The following is a 14791-nucleotide window of genomic DNA, read 5'->3' as shown; positions in this document are numbered from 1 at the left end:
CAAGGTTATTTCTTTCTGATGATGTCAGTCTGAGACAGCTGCATTCACTGCATTTTTATTATCTTAGTAATATAAAAATTCAAGAAAATTGAATGTTAAAATCAAACTCACCCGTTCTGGATGCATTTTTAAATTATGTAAATATTAATTAGACTGACACCAAATTGATCATCAGGATATATCCTTAACTGTCAAGAAAAGAAGTCAGTTAAAGGGGAAAATATTCATATTTTGGTGATTAAATAGTTTTGCCAACTTGCAACTGTGGTGATTGATCCACCTGAGCTGAGCCTGGTAGATGACAGCAGAGTGATATCTGCATAACTTTTATCAGTTGCCTTTGCTGTATTAAGTAAAGCAAACTCAGTAAAATTGTGGAGGATAACCAGACTATTCTACACTAAAATAACAGTAGGTGCCTCCTGAATTCTGGCAGGACTAGGTAGTTGAGGCCATATTACAAAACTAGGACTGAAGCAAATAAAAAACTCTCAATAACAACTTTCTCACCTAAATCTTGAGATGCAAGACATGCAAGAGATGCACTTTATCAACAAGATATGCCAAGGGAAGGATTTTTCTTTATCTCTTTTTGTAGCAGTGAATTATTGAGTCAACGGGAAGCACAGATCTATTGTAGTCTCATTTCCAAATATTAGGAGCTTCTGGAGGTGCCATAATATTTAAAATGCTTCTGTTTTCACTCTCCTTTCCTTCCCAGTGCACAGACAGGAGTGGGCAGCCTGTTTGTGTTTATGTACTATGTAAAAGCCTCATCTGAATCTGGGACTGAGCACATGGTCCCTGATGGCCCCAGGGATTGAGTGAAATGAGAATAGGACACTATTTCCTCCAGAAATATAAGACAAGAGTCTTATAAGTCTGATAAGACAAGAAATACTGTAAAAAGAAACAGAATGCAAAGGGGGTGAAATAATGTCACCCTGCCTACCCACTGCCAGAGCTGGAACTCTGCTTCTCTTAAAACCATGCAAAACATTTTTGCACCTGCTTCTACAGGATCAGCAGTGAACAGTGTCAAAGAAAGTCCCTCACAAAGGGGACATTCAGTGCTACCAGAGACTGCATATCTGAACTTCTTAAAATACATAAAAAAAACCCAACTTCACAATAACATAAAGTTTTTCTAAAAGAAATATAAAGACAAAACTGGAATTCAGGTAAGGCAATGAATTGGCATGCTGTGGCTGCACTTGTAAACACCAAGGTAGATATTGACATTTAATTTTCTCACATTTATATTCCTAAGAGGAATTCTACATTCAGTTTACACAAATTTCTTGCCTTAATTTCTTAGCTGCTCTTGGTATAATATTTCAAAGGTCAAAAAAAAGTTTTTTAATACATAATGTGTGGTCCTGAGTCCCCATGAATTACAATTATAAAGCCTTCCCTCTAAAACAAACAGCAGTCTAGATGTGAATGTGCACAAATGAAATGGCTGCAGAGATGGGAAGAAGAGGTAGGTGCTGTTTTAAGACGTGCACAAAAGCACATTTATGGAGGTCAATGCTGTCTTCTATGGGGTAGAAATACAGGCGCACAGCTGCATCTAAACTCTTCAGGTGTGAACATCTCATTGCCTTTCCTAAGCAAAGACCTCATAAGGAAAGGCAGTTCGTGGTTCTGTTCCTAGGGAAATCTGATAAGACCATCCATTTCCAAACACTGGGACTCAACTTTTTTCCTTTCATACATTTTAGTGATGGGAAAATTAGAGGGGTTTACTAAACAAAACTTTTTTTCAGAAAGCTTTGCTGTCTTTCAAATGCTTTCAGATTCTGAGGGAAAAACCTTTTATTTTTCTTAATCAACTATAAATTCCTTTTTTTCCCCCAATGAAATGCCAGTATTTTTAAAAGAACCTTTATTTTCTGAACAGTTCTAGTGGATATCTTACACCAGTGACTAATTATGTAACTGATGACCATTTAGAGGTTATCGTATGATCTTGTGTAGTGCAGGTTAGCTGTGCTGAAGTCCAACAAGCCACCATCAGGCAGCAAATTTTCCAAAATGCAGTGAAGTCTGTAGCATTGCACCACACTGTCCCCTCTTTGTTGCTGCAGCTTCTGAACCTGCAGTGATTTATGTACTGAATCTCACACATCTCCTTCCCCGTTCAGATCAGGGCTGCATGCACCACTGGCCATGTGAGCAGGGGCAGGAGTGTATTCCTTCTTCTAAATTCCTTTGCACATTTCCCACTTGCAAAAGGCCTGAGCAGCTTATGAGCTGCCCACTGTGGCTAGAGGAAATTGCTTCAATCAAACAATTTCCCACTCTGCGATGATGATATGGACTGTGACTTCCCTGCACGACTCCTGCTGCTAATTTAGCTCAATATGAGCGTGCAACATCACAAAATCTTTCGGCAACAACAGTGTTAGGATTCTAACCAGAGCTGTTGCCATGACATGAAAGGGAGTTTAATCTTCTAAAGCAAGGAATGATGTTTTAGCTGAAAATGCTATTGATTGTGAAGAATTTAATCTGAAAATAAGGATATGGAGTTTTCCAAACCACAGCATGTACATTACCAAACCACTGTATGACATTACACTGACTGTACTGTAGTTTTTACAAATCCTACCCTAATACCATAATCAGTACCTTTATTCAGGTTTTCATCTGATTTTGATGAAAAAGAAATGTCAGAAATTGGTATTCTCTGCACTTCCTCAGACCAATATTGCTCTGAAAAAAATTCTCTGTGACAGTACAAGTAGAAAATATAGCAGCATTTAAGGTTTTGTTGTCACCTTCTAGACTATCCCATTAGAGCTGGATGCTAGAAATTAGAAAAAAACCTATCTGATACTGAATCTAATTCAATGCAAAACACTTATTGTCATCTTCCTGTTTTCTAAAATCCTCATTCACAAAGTTCTCTGAGGTAGATTCATCCAGAAAGGGAAGGAGGTGAGATGATGAAAGAAAATTGTCTCTTTGCTTCAATCTGTTTTTAGTCTACTCTTTTCCTTGCTTAGACTCTGATATTTTAATTTATTCTGCAGTGAGTTCTACAAAAACTTCATTTTTTTTTTTTCATATTTCCTCTTGTATACCTTTAGTAACAGTGCAATAAATTAGATCTTTCCTGTTAAACCCCTACACTTGTTGGGGTTTGTTTGAGACCTGGTATGTTCTGTTTCAATTGTACAGTAATACTAAATTGTGCATGTCTGCAGAGGCAGACCCCATTTTCGATCCACAGAGCTTTACCAGGTAGAAATGAAAACCAAACAGGACACTCCAACCAAATCTGGTTGAAAAAACTACCAGCCCTCAAATCTATATATGATTCCAACCTGCTTCATTTTCACTAAGGCAACTTTGGGGGACTAGCCTTTTACACAGATGAAATTAAAAGTTCTACCTAGAACTTGCATTCCCAACTACTCTATGCTGGATTTACTTAAAAAAAAGTCTCACTGGACTTTTGCATCAAATATTCAGTAACGATAAAGTAGTCAGCACCTCTCCACTCACAGTAGGTCCTCCTCAGATTGCATCCACTCAACCTGTCCTCTTTCAGGGTGTGTTTAATGCTTTATTACTGCTCTCTCTCAATGCCTCATGTCCTCCACATTTCTTCAACAGCAGCACTACCATCCCTATGTGGCATCCAGAGTGGGACACTGCTTGGCCAACAACACTGTGAGGAGAGGATGAGGTGGTATCTCTCTCTCCAACAGCACTGTAGCCAAAGCAGGTCGCAGCTGAAGGTCTTGCCCTTTCCTAGCCTGGCTTCTGTCTGCTCTTCTGCCATCCTTCAGATCAGACTAGCTAGAGCAAAGAAGCTGGGAATTGTAAATCCTTTAGCAGACCATCTGAAGTGATAACCTTCCCTTTAAGGCAAGTGTTCACTTTTATTATGAGAGCACTGTAGCTTGGCCAGTTGCTGCTGCAGACAGAAGATTTATTCATATGAAGTAAGGAAAGAGACTTGCTTTTCAAACCAAAAGAGGATTTTTAAAATTTTATTTAAGACAGACCTGAAACTATTAAGCTGTTCCAAAGTGGGTGTGAAATATAGCACCAGATCCAGTATAATATTTTGTAAATAAATCTGAGAAGCAGAGACATGGGACTCCTTGCAATTTCAGATCAGTTTTTGAAAGCAATTTCTCAAGGCATTTTTCTGACAGAGAGTACATGTGCTCAGAAAAGCAGCACGGAGTGAGCAAAGGAGTCAAAGCTAGGGTAACCAAATGTACAGACTTGTGCAATGAAAACACATTTTGTAACCCATAAAACATACTGATAGGACTGAAATCAGCAGGTGCAACAAATATAGATAACAATATTCCACAGGCCAGGCACCCCATGTGCATAATCTGCCCTGTAAGTCTGCCCAAGCACAGGTTCTTCCTCTTTTTTATTTTTCTTCCCCAGGAGTCAAGAACAATTCAACATTCCTTGAGGTTCTGGGACATAAACAATCTGTCAGAATTACACTTGGGGGCAGTCCTACTTTGTTCTGTTTATTTGTTTTTATGTGTAGGACAGGGTAAGTACCTACAAATATTTTCTTGCCCAGAGCAAGGAGGGGGATGGTTGCTGGTTCAGCAGCTTGAATTGCTTCACACAAAGGAACTGCCCTTGCTCCTGTGCTTAGGCAGTCATGCAGTTAACATTTATGCAAATGCCTGTCCATGTACCATGGAACCTCCAGCTGGCTCCTGTGCAAAATAACATTGCTTGCAGTGTCCAAAACCCTGCCCAAGCACACACAGCTGGAACAGGGCATGGCGACACCACTATGACTAATGATTGCAGGCTATCAAATAATCAAGGAACTTCCGACATCAAATGCGTTTGGGAAACCCACTGTGCTATTCAATTTTTGTCCTGGGTACTTATGGGTGTGGCAGTGCCAAAGACTTAAAATGGAAAGGGTCAAGTTTGCTTAACCCTTAAATACTTGTTTGTTGGAAACTGTTTCCAGCAGGAAAATCTGCATTGCACGTTTAATGAAAAAAACAACAACAACAACAAAAAACCCACCAACAAAACTGAAATGTAACTAAATCCTATGAGTAATAAAGCAGCTTAAGAAATGTGTTAAAAACTGCTCAGAAACAGAACAAAACGAAGCAATCATTATTTTTGCACTCTAGTCTGTTCCTAGTGGGTTGTTTGCAAACCCTAGCAGGTTTCTTGATGCTTCTCTGGCTATTACCTTCTGGGATGTTCCTGTGACCATTCAGCACCACAGAGCTAAAATCAAAACCAGCTGGCATATAAGGCTTCCTTATGCTAACTGCAACAGCGAGTAATTTTCAGAATATCTGTCATCCTGAAGGAGTAGGCAGGATCCATGAAGATGAGGTAGTTTGCACCATTTTATCCAAATATTGTAGATCCAACTGCACTCCATGCACAGTCTTGGGCTTCTCCTCCAGAAGCTTGTTTCTGTTATATCACAATGGTGCCCTTCTAGTGCTATAAACTGAAAGAGGAATCCTTGAACAGAGATTCCCCTTAGAGTTTGGAGTCCCCTAGCTGCCCCAAGGAGAGTTTTTTTAAGCTCATTAAAGCTCATACCTCTGGCAATCTTTTTTGTAACAGTGCTGTGTCAAGTTATGCCGCACATGCTGGTGGAATGAAGACCGTTCCATCTTAATGTCTGTTCACTCTGCTCCATCTTCCCATGCCACACCTTACCATCCACATCAAGTCATAGCCTCAGTACAGAAAAATTTCCCAGATCAACTGTCTTTCAAGTTACAAATCCAGCTTTCCCATGCTCTCTGCTGCACCAGGAGGATTGCTTTTCTCACCCTTCCCACTCAGCAGGTGATCAAGTCAGTTGACGGTGGTACAGAGCCTTTTCTTTTTCTCCCACTGGCCCTTAGCTGCCACTGATGTATCACTTCCTGCTACCTACTGCCTACTTGGCCTTCCCAGTTCAGCCTTCCAGTGTAATCATTGCTATACTTCCTTCAGCTCCCCTGCTCAAAAGCATCTATTTCCCACTGATGCCCAGTCCTCCAAAGCATTTGTCTTGCTTTATCCCCTTCACCTGTCACAATCTCCTCGCATGCCTTACTTTTCCCAAACCTTTTTAACAGAGATAGGGTTAATGATGAAATGAAACAGCTGAGAAATGCAAAGGGCAAAAGCTTCTCATTCACTTCTTTTTTTTCTTTTTTTTTAATGCTCTCCTGTTTTTAAGGGGAAAAATCCAAACACAATTTAAAGGACTAAATATGACTGAAATTACACTGGAGGGGACAATCTGTTCCAGCTCAGAAGGTGGTGGGAAGAAAGTCCAAGCAAAAGGAAATTGTCTATCTCCTATTGTAAAATGGAAGAACAATAGTATTAATTGTCTTCCATTCGGTATGCAAGGGTTTGACAAACCTGTCGTGGCTGCTGTACTACCATCAAAGCAGAAAAGACGTATGCCCAGTGAGAAATTGTAACAACAGTGCAGCAAAAAGGATGCGGGGGCTGCAGGAGGGAAGATTTGAAAGGCTAGTTATGAATACAGCTGGGCTTAAATACATCTGCAAAAGAAAAGGGACAGCGATTTTCTTATCCCTATTTGAAGGGTCTGCACACCAAGGGGAGTTACCTCCTCCAGGAGAAAGGATGCAATTAGGAACAGTGGATGAAATCATGAGGTGAATTTTAAACTGCCCATTGTGAAGGGGAAAAAACAAAAGCTCTTTACAAAGGAAGATATTTTAGGAAACAGGCATCCCATTGCTTGGAGTGTGGAGTACTGGTCCAACAGAAGCTTGCCTTGGTCCTACACTGTCAGGGTACACAGTAGCTAACCTAAGGGGCTTTTTACAATTCAGTCCATGTTCTGGACTAAATGATTGCTGGACTAAACTCAGTATTTGTATGTGTTTCTTAAATCAGTTTATTATTGTACTCCCAAGACAGAGTTGGGGCCGTTCAGCCTGGAGAGGAGACTTTAGAACACCTTCCAGTTCCTAAGGGGGGCTACAGGAGAACTGGAGAGGGACTTTTTACAAGGATATGTAGCAATAGGACAAAAGGAAAAGGCTTGAAAGTAAAAGAGGATAGTTTTAGATTAGATATTACGAAGAAATTATTTTTTATGAGTGTGATGAGGCACTGGAGGAGGAGATAGTAGATGCCCCATCCCAGACCCATCAAAGGCCAGGATGGATGAGGCATTGAGGAACTTAGCTTAATGGAAAGTGTCCCTGCCCATGGTTGCCAGCACACAGTCTTTAAGGCCCCTTCTAACCTAAACCATTCTATGGGTCTATGGCTGACTCTCTGCTTAATGTCCTATAGCCTGGCATCACTTCACTTTCCTCTGTTGCCAGCACAAGTGCTGCTTCAATTATTAACGAAGGAGTGGGTTTTTCTGAACCTTTTCTTATCCCAATATATTAAATCTGTCTTAGAGTTGTACTACTGTGTAAATAAATTTAATGCATTTGAGTTGGAGGCACAAATAAGGAGGATGCTGCAGTAGCAGTGCAATGATGGGATTTTTCTCCAGCTGATGACACACAATGACACGTTTCCAGTTTTCAAACTGTGACTCTAATGGTTCATTCCTGTTCTTTAGCAGACAGCATGTGTGAAACAGAGACACAGGGTGCAAGCAGCTTGTTTTGTAAAAGTCAGTAGCCACACAGAGTATGTGAACCCAGATGAATAGCTCACCCCAGAAACTCTGTAGGGGGACATTCAGAAAGGAGACTTCAGGTGGTAATTTATTATTTAGTTTGGACAGTACAGAGCTTACAGATCTCCTTTGTCAGTACACACGGATGTTATGGGAACTTGGAACAACATATCTAAACATCTAAAGAGCAGCAGGAGGATGGGGAAATTAGGAGTCTTGTCTTAGACAGCTGCAGACAGGAGGTTCACCATTCTTCACCTTCATGTTTGCGGTTTTTTGCAGCTCAGGAAATTTCCAGTCTGAACAATTAAGTGGTTAGCACTGACTTACTATCTACTAGTCCCAGTAAGTAATGTACCTCCATACCAGGAAGCACTGAAGAGTGCATAAAATAGGATTTGGATCACATCTTTTTAGATTCACTGGGATAGTTCATCCATTTTGACACAGGAACATCTGCCCAACATTTTCCAGATTACACTTTGTGGAAGCTCAGTTCTCTATTAACTTCACATTAGTGAGAACATTAATGAACAATCACTGAATTCACTGTGAGGAAAAATAAGTCCTTGCTGTTACAGAGTCTTCCTTTATTTGTCTTGGATCATGCCATTTTCTTTGTTCACATCTCACCAGCACAGGATCAGTCAAGCCGGATGCACCATTTCAGCAGCCTGATATTTAAGCACATATTTACAGGGAAAAGGTACTCCCTGAGCAGCTCTTGACTCAGGACTCGGGCCCAGGCTGCCATGGGGTTTCAGCCATTATACAGAGCCACAATACAAGGCTTAGCTCCTGTCAAGCATTTGGGTGGATGCCCGATTTATTTTCAGAGGCTAATTTTTGGCTCGAATTTTGCATTTTAATGCTGTGCATTAAATTAAACACTACACAGAAAACATCAAGGAAGCAATTCAGCTCTCTTGTGATGTACTGATTTCACCTACCATGTGCCAGGTATGTCTCATTGCCTTGAAATTTTCCAACACTAGAACATTTTGATTTCTGTTCCCCTCATGGTGGGCTTGTTGGGCACAAGGTACAAAGCACAAATGACAGAAGTGTCCTTCTTATAGCAAAACTGTCTCTTCAAAGTCAACATGCTTTAGGCACTTCTGACACTTTCATTCCCAAAATGCCCTTCACACAACTTTTGACTTGAGTAAACAGTATGTTGCTAAGAAGTGAGTTGTGTTCATAATAACTCCGTGAGGCAACCAGGAAAGGAGATATATTTTTCCCACTGCCTTTTCTCCCTTGGATTGTGCAATCCCAAAATGCCCTATAAATAAAACCAGACACATATAAACATACAGGCTCCAACCTCTGCCAAGCAGCTTGTGATGAGATTTCCAGTGGCACCCGCACCTGGTCTCTTCAACCCAAAGATCACAAATCCTTCTTCTCAATTTGCTCGTTATAACCAGTGCAGCTAATTATGACTTCTTGCCCACACATAGTTTCTACTGAAAGCACACATGGTCATTCCAAGCCTTCCTTTACAAAGACAGGTTCTTCACTGTTCTCTCTCAGGCTGTTACGGGATTTCCATTGTTCCAGGTACTAAAGGTCAGTCTCAGTCAGGAGAGTTTACTGGCACAGTGCCTCAGAAAATGGCAGTAAGAAGATCACTAAGGCTCAAATTCTGGACCTGGCAAAGACAAGCTGTTTTCCTCCTGGAAACAAAGTACAGCGAAAACAGGAGATTTTCCATTTGCATTGATTTACCAGGGGCTTGGAGGACACTCTGCTCCCTTGTTAAGCTCTCCTTTTCTTAGTACAAACAGGGTCACAGGTTTAAATTTCTTGGAGCAGTTTTTCTTCTAGAGCATGCCTGACAAACACATAGAAAAAAAACTGCCTAAGAAATACTGAAGAATAAATGGGCATTAAAATTAGTACTTGATAGTGTATGAAAGCCAAGAACACATTAAATTCTTAAAGAAAACCATGGACCATGAAGATTCTTTTGGAGTTTTGTTTTTTTGCAAGTTATTTTTTTTGAACTCCAAGTAACAAACTTCAAACCATGGGTGTAGGAAAGGGTCATTCCTGGGCTTAGAAGGAAGTTTTTGTCAAAGACTCATCTGACTCTGCATGCCTGATACCTGACTCATGAATCTGCAGATCAGATCATGATAGAACTTCCTTCCTTTCCCTCACCCATCAAACATCAAACCCTTCTCTAGCTTCCTATACACTCTTCACTTTCTGTTCTGCAGATCCTGACACTTTGCAGCAGTCCTTTCTCCTGCTATCTCTTCACCTTATCAAACTGAATATCTGCTTTCACATATGCTTTTGAAGTGCCTTCCTTTTGGCCCATGACTCTATCATCATGTGAGAGCTGTGGCACAAGTCCCAGTTAGTCACTGCCCTCATGTCCCAGGAATTGCTGTCTGGGCTTTCCAGGCTGCCTCCCACACTTCCTGTGGGCAGCCCAAGCATGCTCATGCATCCTCCCTGCCCTTGCAGCCATGGAACTGACAACTTTGATGAAGTCTTTCCTTGGTGGTATCTCACAAGGGATAGCTGCCAGGGCTACACGGTGTGCTAGCAGCCATCCTCATGAGGAATATGCATGTTTTGGGAAGTATTCTGATCCACATTAGTCCTAATGCTGTGCCCAGACACACATATCTTCCTTGCACTGGGTTGTGCCAGCACATCTCTTAGGACTTTCTCACAGATCACCAGGGCAGAGCAGAAGCTAACTGGGATTTATTGGTGTGCATTAGCTCACCAACTCTGCATGTACCACAGAAACCTGCAGTGCCCTATAATGTATTAGTAGACACTATAAAAACTTGTGGCTGGAATAGAGTGGATAGCTTCCATCATTCAGCACTTTCATGTTCCTAATGCTAATGACTGTTCCCTCATTCCTTTTTCTCATCAGCGGCTCTCAAAGAAGCATCATTAAGACAACATATTCCCATACAAGAAAGACATCAGGCTCAGTTCATTTAAAATACATATTTCAATGAGGCCAATATAACATTCAGATCAGAGGTGTCCTTAGGGGTTTTCATGCCTGCCCTGCATGGCTCTAACACTCAGCTGTAGCCCATGTTTGCAAAATATGGGTGTGTAAGATGGGTGTGTGGAGGTGCCCAACGAGTGTGGATTGTCCTAAAAGACTCATAACCTAAGTCAGCCTTTTATTACACTCCACAATATAGTGGTGTTCTGACATATGTTTGAATGATATAAATAAAATCACATAAAGCAATCAGTTCTCTACTTGTAGTCCAATTTACAGGACTTGCTTCTCGGGGGGAAATTGATAGTAAACTTGATATTTGGATCCTCATTGGACTCAAAAATGAATCAGAAGAAAATTACATCTAAAATGTTTACAGAGATATCAAATTCCACTGGAAAAATATTTTATACTGTAGTAGTATTCCACTTGTTTCTTTAAGTGATTCAGTGCTTTAAGTAAATACTTTTGATTGCCTTAATTGTTCTAAAGAAAAGCATTTGGATGCCAGTGATATTTAGGAACCAGAACACAGATTGAGCAGTGTCTATTAAACTAAGTAAATAATAACAGCTTCTTTTACAAATCAAGCTGTTGGTCTTTGTGATCTCTCTAGGACCTTCACAGCAGAATTCTGCAGGCTCTGAAGAGAGTACCTCTTCACATATTGTAGCTAAAAAATAAGGTGGGAATTAGCTCCATCACTAAGTGAAAAAGGACACTACATTTCCAACAAAACACCTTAAATTATAGTAAACAATTCTGTGAGAAACACAGTATTTAAAATACTGGAAGTTACAGCAAAATATCAGCACAGTTGTTTGAGTCAACTAGTTCAGACAGTATGGTATCTACATGTAAAAGAGAATTTACAAAGCTGGAGGCAACCTAATTCTTTTGCTGCATTTTGTGGATCTGTCTTGGCTTCCACTGTTTTAAGAACCAGACACTACTATGAAGATACAATCCATAGCTGGACATGTGAATCACCACCTTACATGAAATGAGTAGAGGGTGAGATCCAGCTCAGCAGCCCACTGAAAGACTGGCCCTAAATTCACTGATGCCACAGCATCAATGGAATCAAGCACCTTTCCATGCAGAGAGCTGTTTCTCTATGCACCTACAATTAAGGTGCATATCTATCTTAAACATGCAAACTGGATCCCAGATGCAATTCCTACCAACACTCCTGGCAAGCCACAGTCACAATATCATGACTGATATTTAAGGGCTCCATCAGCCAGTGTGTCTGTATTACTTATTTGCACCTCCTTGCCAGTCCACATTGCCCAAAACGTCTTGATTTAATGCTGGACTATTATTCATGAAGAAAACAATTTTGCTTATTTCACACAAAATTGGACCTACTGGGGAATGTCTTTTACAGAGCCCTTGCTGACATCCATTAAAGCTTTTCTAACCAGTTAAATATAACTAAATAATACCCGATAGCAAGAATCTAAAGTTTGCCAATGTGGAATAATTGCATCTTTCTAGAAATATAGCACATATTCAATAACAGACATTCATGCTAATTCGTGCACTGCATAATGTTTTCCACTTTGATGGTTATAAATTACACACTGTTACTTAATAACTTGGAAAAATGTTCTATCCCAGGAATAACAGAGGATATATATTTTTATATATGCAAAACTTTAAGGCTGCAGCTGTTTGATTCTGCCAAATGTATGGAAAGTAAAAATATTTTAATCATCACTCTTGTGGTGCTCACCTATTATATGGCTCTGTGGTACTGTCTGCCATACACTGGTGAACCCATGAGCTTCTGGAAAGTACAAATATATTCGAGTTAATCCCTGCCACTACCCAATGCTGCAAATACAGAAAAGATGACCCACATCTTTGGATTCAAAAATTCAAAATTGATTCTTCTTTCTCTTAAATGCTTCTCCATCCATCAATGTCCAAGCAAAAGTGTAGGAAAATCCTTATGGATTCATTTTACACTTGCATTTCTGTTTACATGCTACTAGAGAAAAAAAAGTAAAAATGTAACCCAGAGAAATACAGCCAAATCATAGACTGGAACACACAAAAAAAAATTGAAATTGCTTTTGTCTCCCTTTTGTTTTCCCTTTCTTTTGTACTGACCATCAAAATGTTGGAAGTTTTTTGAAGAGGGGAAAGAAAGAAAGGATGAAGTGCCCCCACCATCTTCTGCAGTGTCTATCACCTGATAAAAGGTTTTTAAGCTGTGAGGTTCCCCAGAGGTGATGCTGTCTTGGCAGACAGCTCCCACAAAGCCACCTTTGCAATATGGTGTGTTGGTTTCTATCACCCCACTAAAAAGATGTTATTCCACTGGGTAACAGCTATGGGAGACAGGCTTTGGATGATGACCAGTGTTAATTGTGGGTAGCAAGTGCATCTTTAAGCAGTAAGTTGAAGCAAATCAAGTGGAAAAGGCTCACTATTGCTTGCAAGTTTAAACTGAGGAAAAAGATAGTGGAAGAGATTCAGGTATTAATGCATGGAATATGGAGCTTTTATAGTGGAATTTGCAGGATGCAGTGTGTCAGGATGCAGTAAAATTTTACCTACCCAAAAGCTGGCCATAGCACAACATAATTGTGTCTCAGAGCAAGCCAACCTATCAACCTATCAGACCTTAAATGCAAATATTCAAAGCAACACAAGTTTTAGTAAATCAAATATCTGAATATGCCTCTTGTGGTATAAAAGGTATATAAATAGTTAATATTTGTCATGTACATAAATAGTTAATATTTACAGCTGAGAGCAAGACATGGAGAAGAATTTTCCCTTCAGATTTCACTGAAGATTTTTAGAGAGGTTTCTGTAAATAAGGCTGCAGGGTTCCTCCTTAAAGCATCAGAGGCTTTTAATTGCTTCAGCACAAAAGCTTAGGGACACTCTCCAACACTTCAGCCTGTGGTGGGAAATAAAGTTTCCACAAAACCAACTTTCTATTCAAGGAAAAAATCAAATCAATTTTGCCCAAAGCATTCAGGTTTCCTTTGGGAAAATCAAAACAAAATTTTTTTTTTCACTGCATGGGCTTGACCCAAACCAAATGTTTCAGTTTATTTTTTAGCTGAACAAGAATATTTTATTGCAACTCAGTTCAACTTGAAACTGCCTCTGGGTGTGCTGTCATGGTGGATATAAATTGCCCAGGAGAATCTGGGAATAAGACAATTTGCATCCCAGCCGGATAGCTGGCTCATAAGAAAATATTATTAATTCAACAATATTAAAGTATCATATTTAGAACAACAAGACTGAAGCAATATATTTGGATGCTTCCAAACCAAAGCCCTTCATAACTTTGCCTCCCACTAAAAAATTTTGATATGGGGAAAGAAATGTTTAAACAGGTAAAATTGCACATGAGAAAAATAAATAATTCTGACCCTAATTTCCAGCCAACTAATCATTCCATCATTTTCATATCACAGTAATTCCATTGAGCTCCACTGGAATGACACAACCTAAAGGGTTTGAAGGTTCAGCATTACCAATCTGACCTCAGAGCTTGGCTTTAGGCAGATAAAAGATGTGCCTTAAGGTGCTCTGGGTCCTCTCTCACATTTAACTTCCACTTGGCACTGTAAGTACACACAGGAACTTGTACTGAAGAAATTATAGTGTGGTTAGAAAAGATAACACCCTACAAATCCTCAGGAAGATGGCACATCTTTGCAAAACTCATGGATGAATAAGACAGGTTTTTAAAAGCAAGCTATGAATTCAGCTTCACATGGAATTGAACAGAGATTGAAACTGGCATTAGTGTGTGGGATAGACATGAAAATTTAGAGAGCTTCAGTTACATATATATATATATATATATATATGTATTCTTATTACTTAGAAATTATAGCTAAACTGAGTTATTCCAGCTTTCCCTTGTGCCTCAAATTTTAATATTCAGTTGTCATTCAAAAGCAATACAGAACAAATTATTATTATGGATATCCAGTTTCACAGCAAAGACCCCTACAATATCACACCAGTTACTCACCCCAGGTTTACAGTCATCAGGACACAGGACTCTGGTGCTGCAACACCCAGCTTGCTCAGGATCACCACCTTTGAGCAGCAAGGTTGAGGGATGCTGCTCCAGCATGGTGTTCAGAAGGTTCATGTCAGGCTGTTCTCACCTCACTGCAATG

General features: G+C 39.9%; 1 long non-coding RNA gene across 1 annotated transcript in view; it reads right to left on the bottom strand.

Moving 5' to 3' along the window:
* The window catches only part of LOC306802778, an 80186-nt gene extending 65395 nt beyond the window's left edge, over nt 1-14791 (bottom strand). The window contains exons 1-2 of the long non-coding RNA XR_013774469.1: nt 14780-14791; nt 14641-14708 (exon numbers count right to left, since the gene is read on the bottom strand). This is a non-coding gene — a long non-coding RNA (uncharacterized lncRNA). The remainder of the gene's footprint in view (nt 1-14640; nt 14709-14779) is intronic.

This window comes from Erithacus rubecula, assembly GCF_903797595.1.
Source record: "Erithacus rubecula genome assembly, chromosome: 1".
NCBI lineage: Eukaryota > Metazoa > Chordata > Aves > Passeriformes > Muscicapidae > Erithacus > Erithacus rubecula.
Note: the sequence above shows the minus strand (reverse complement) of the source record. Positions and strands in the feature narration are given on the sequence as shown.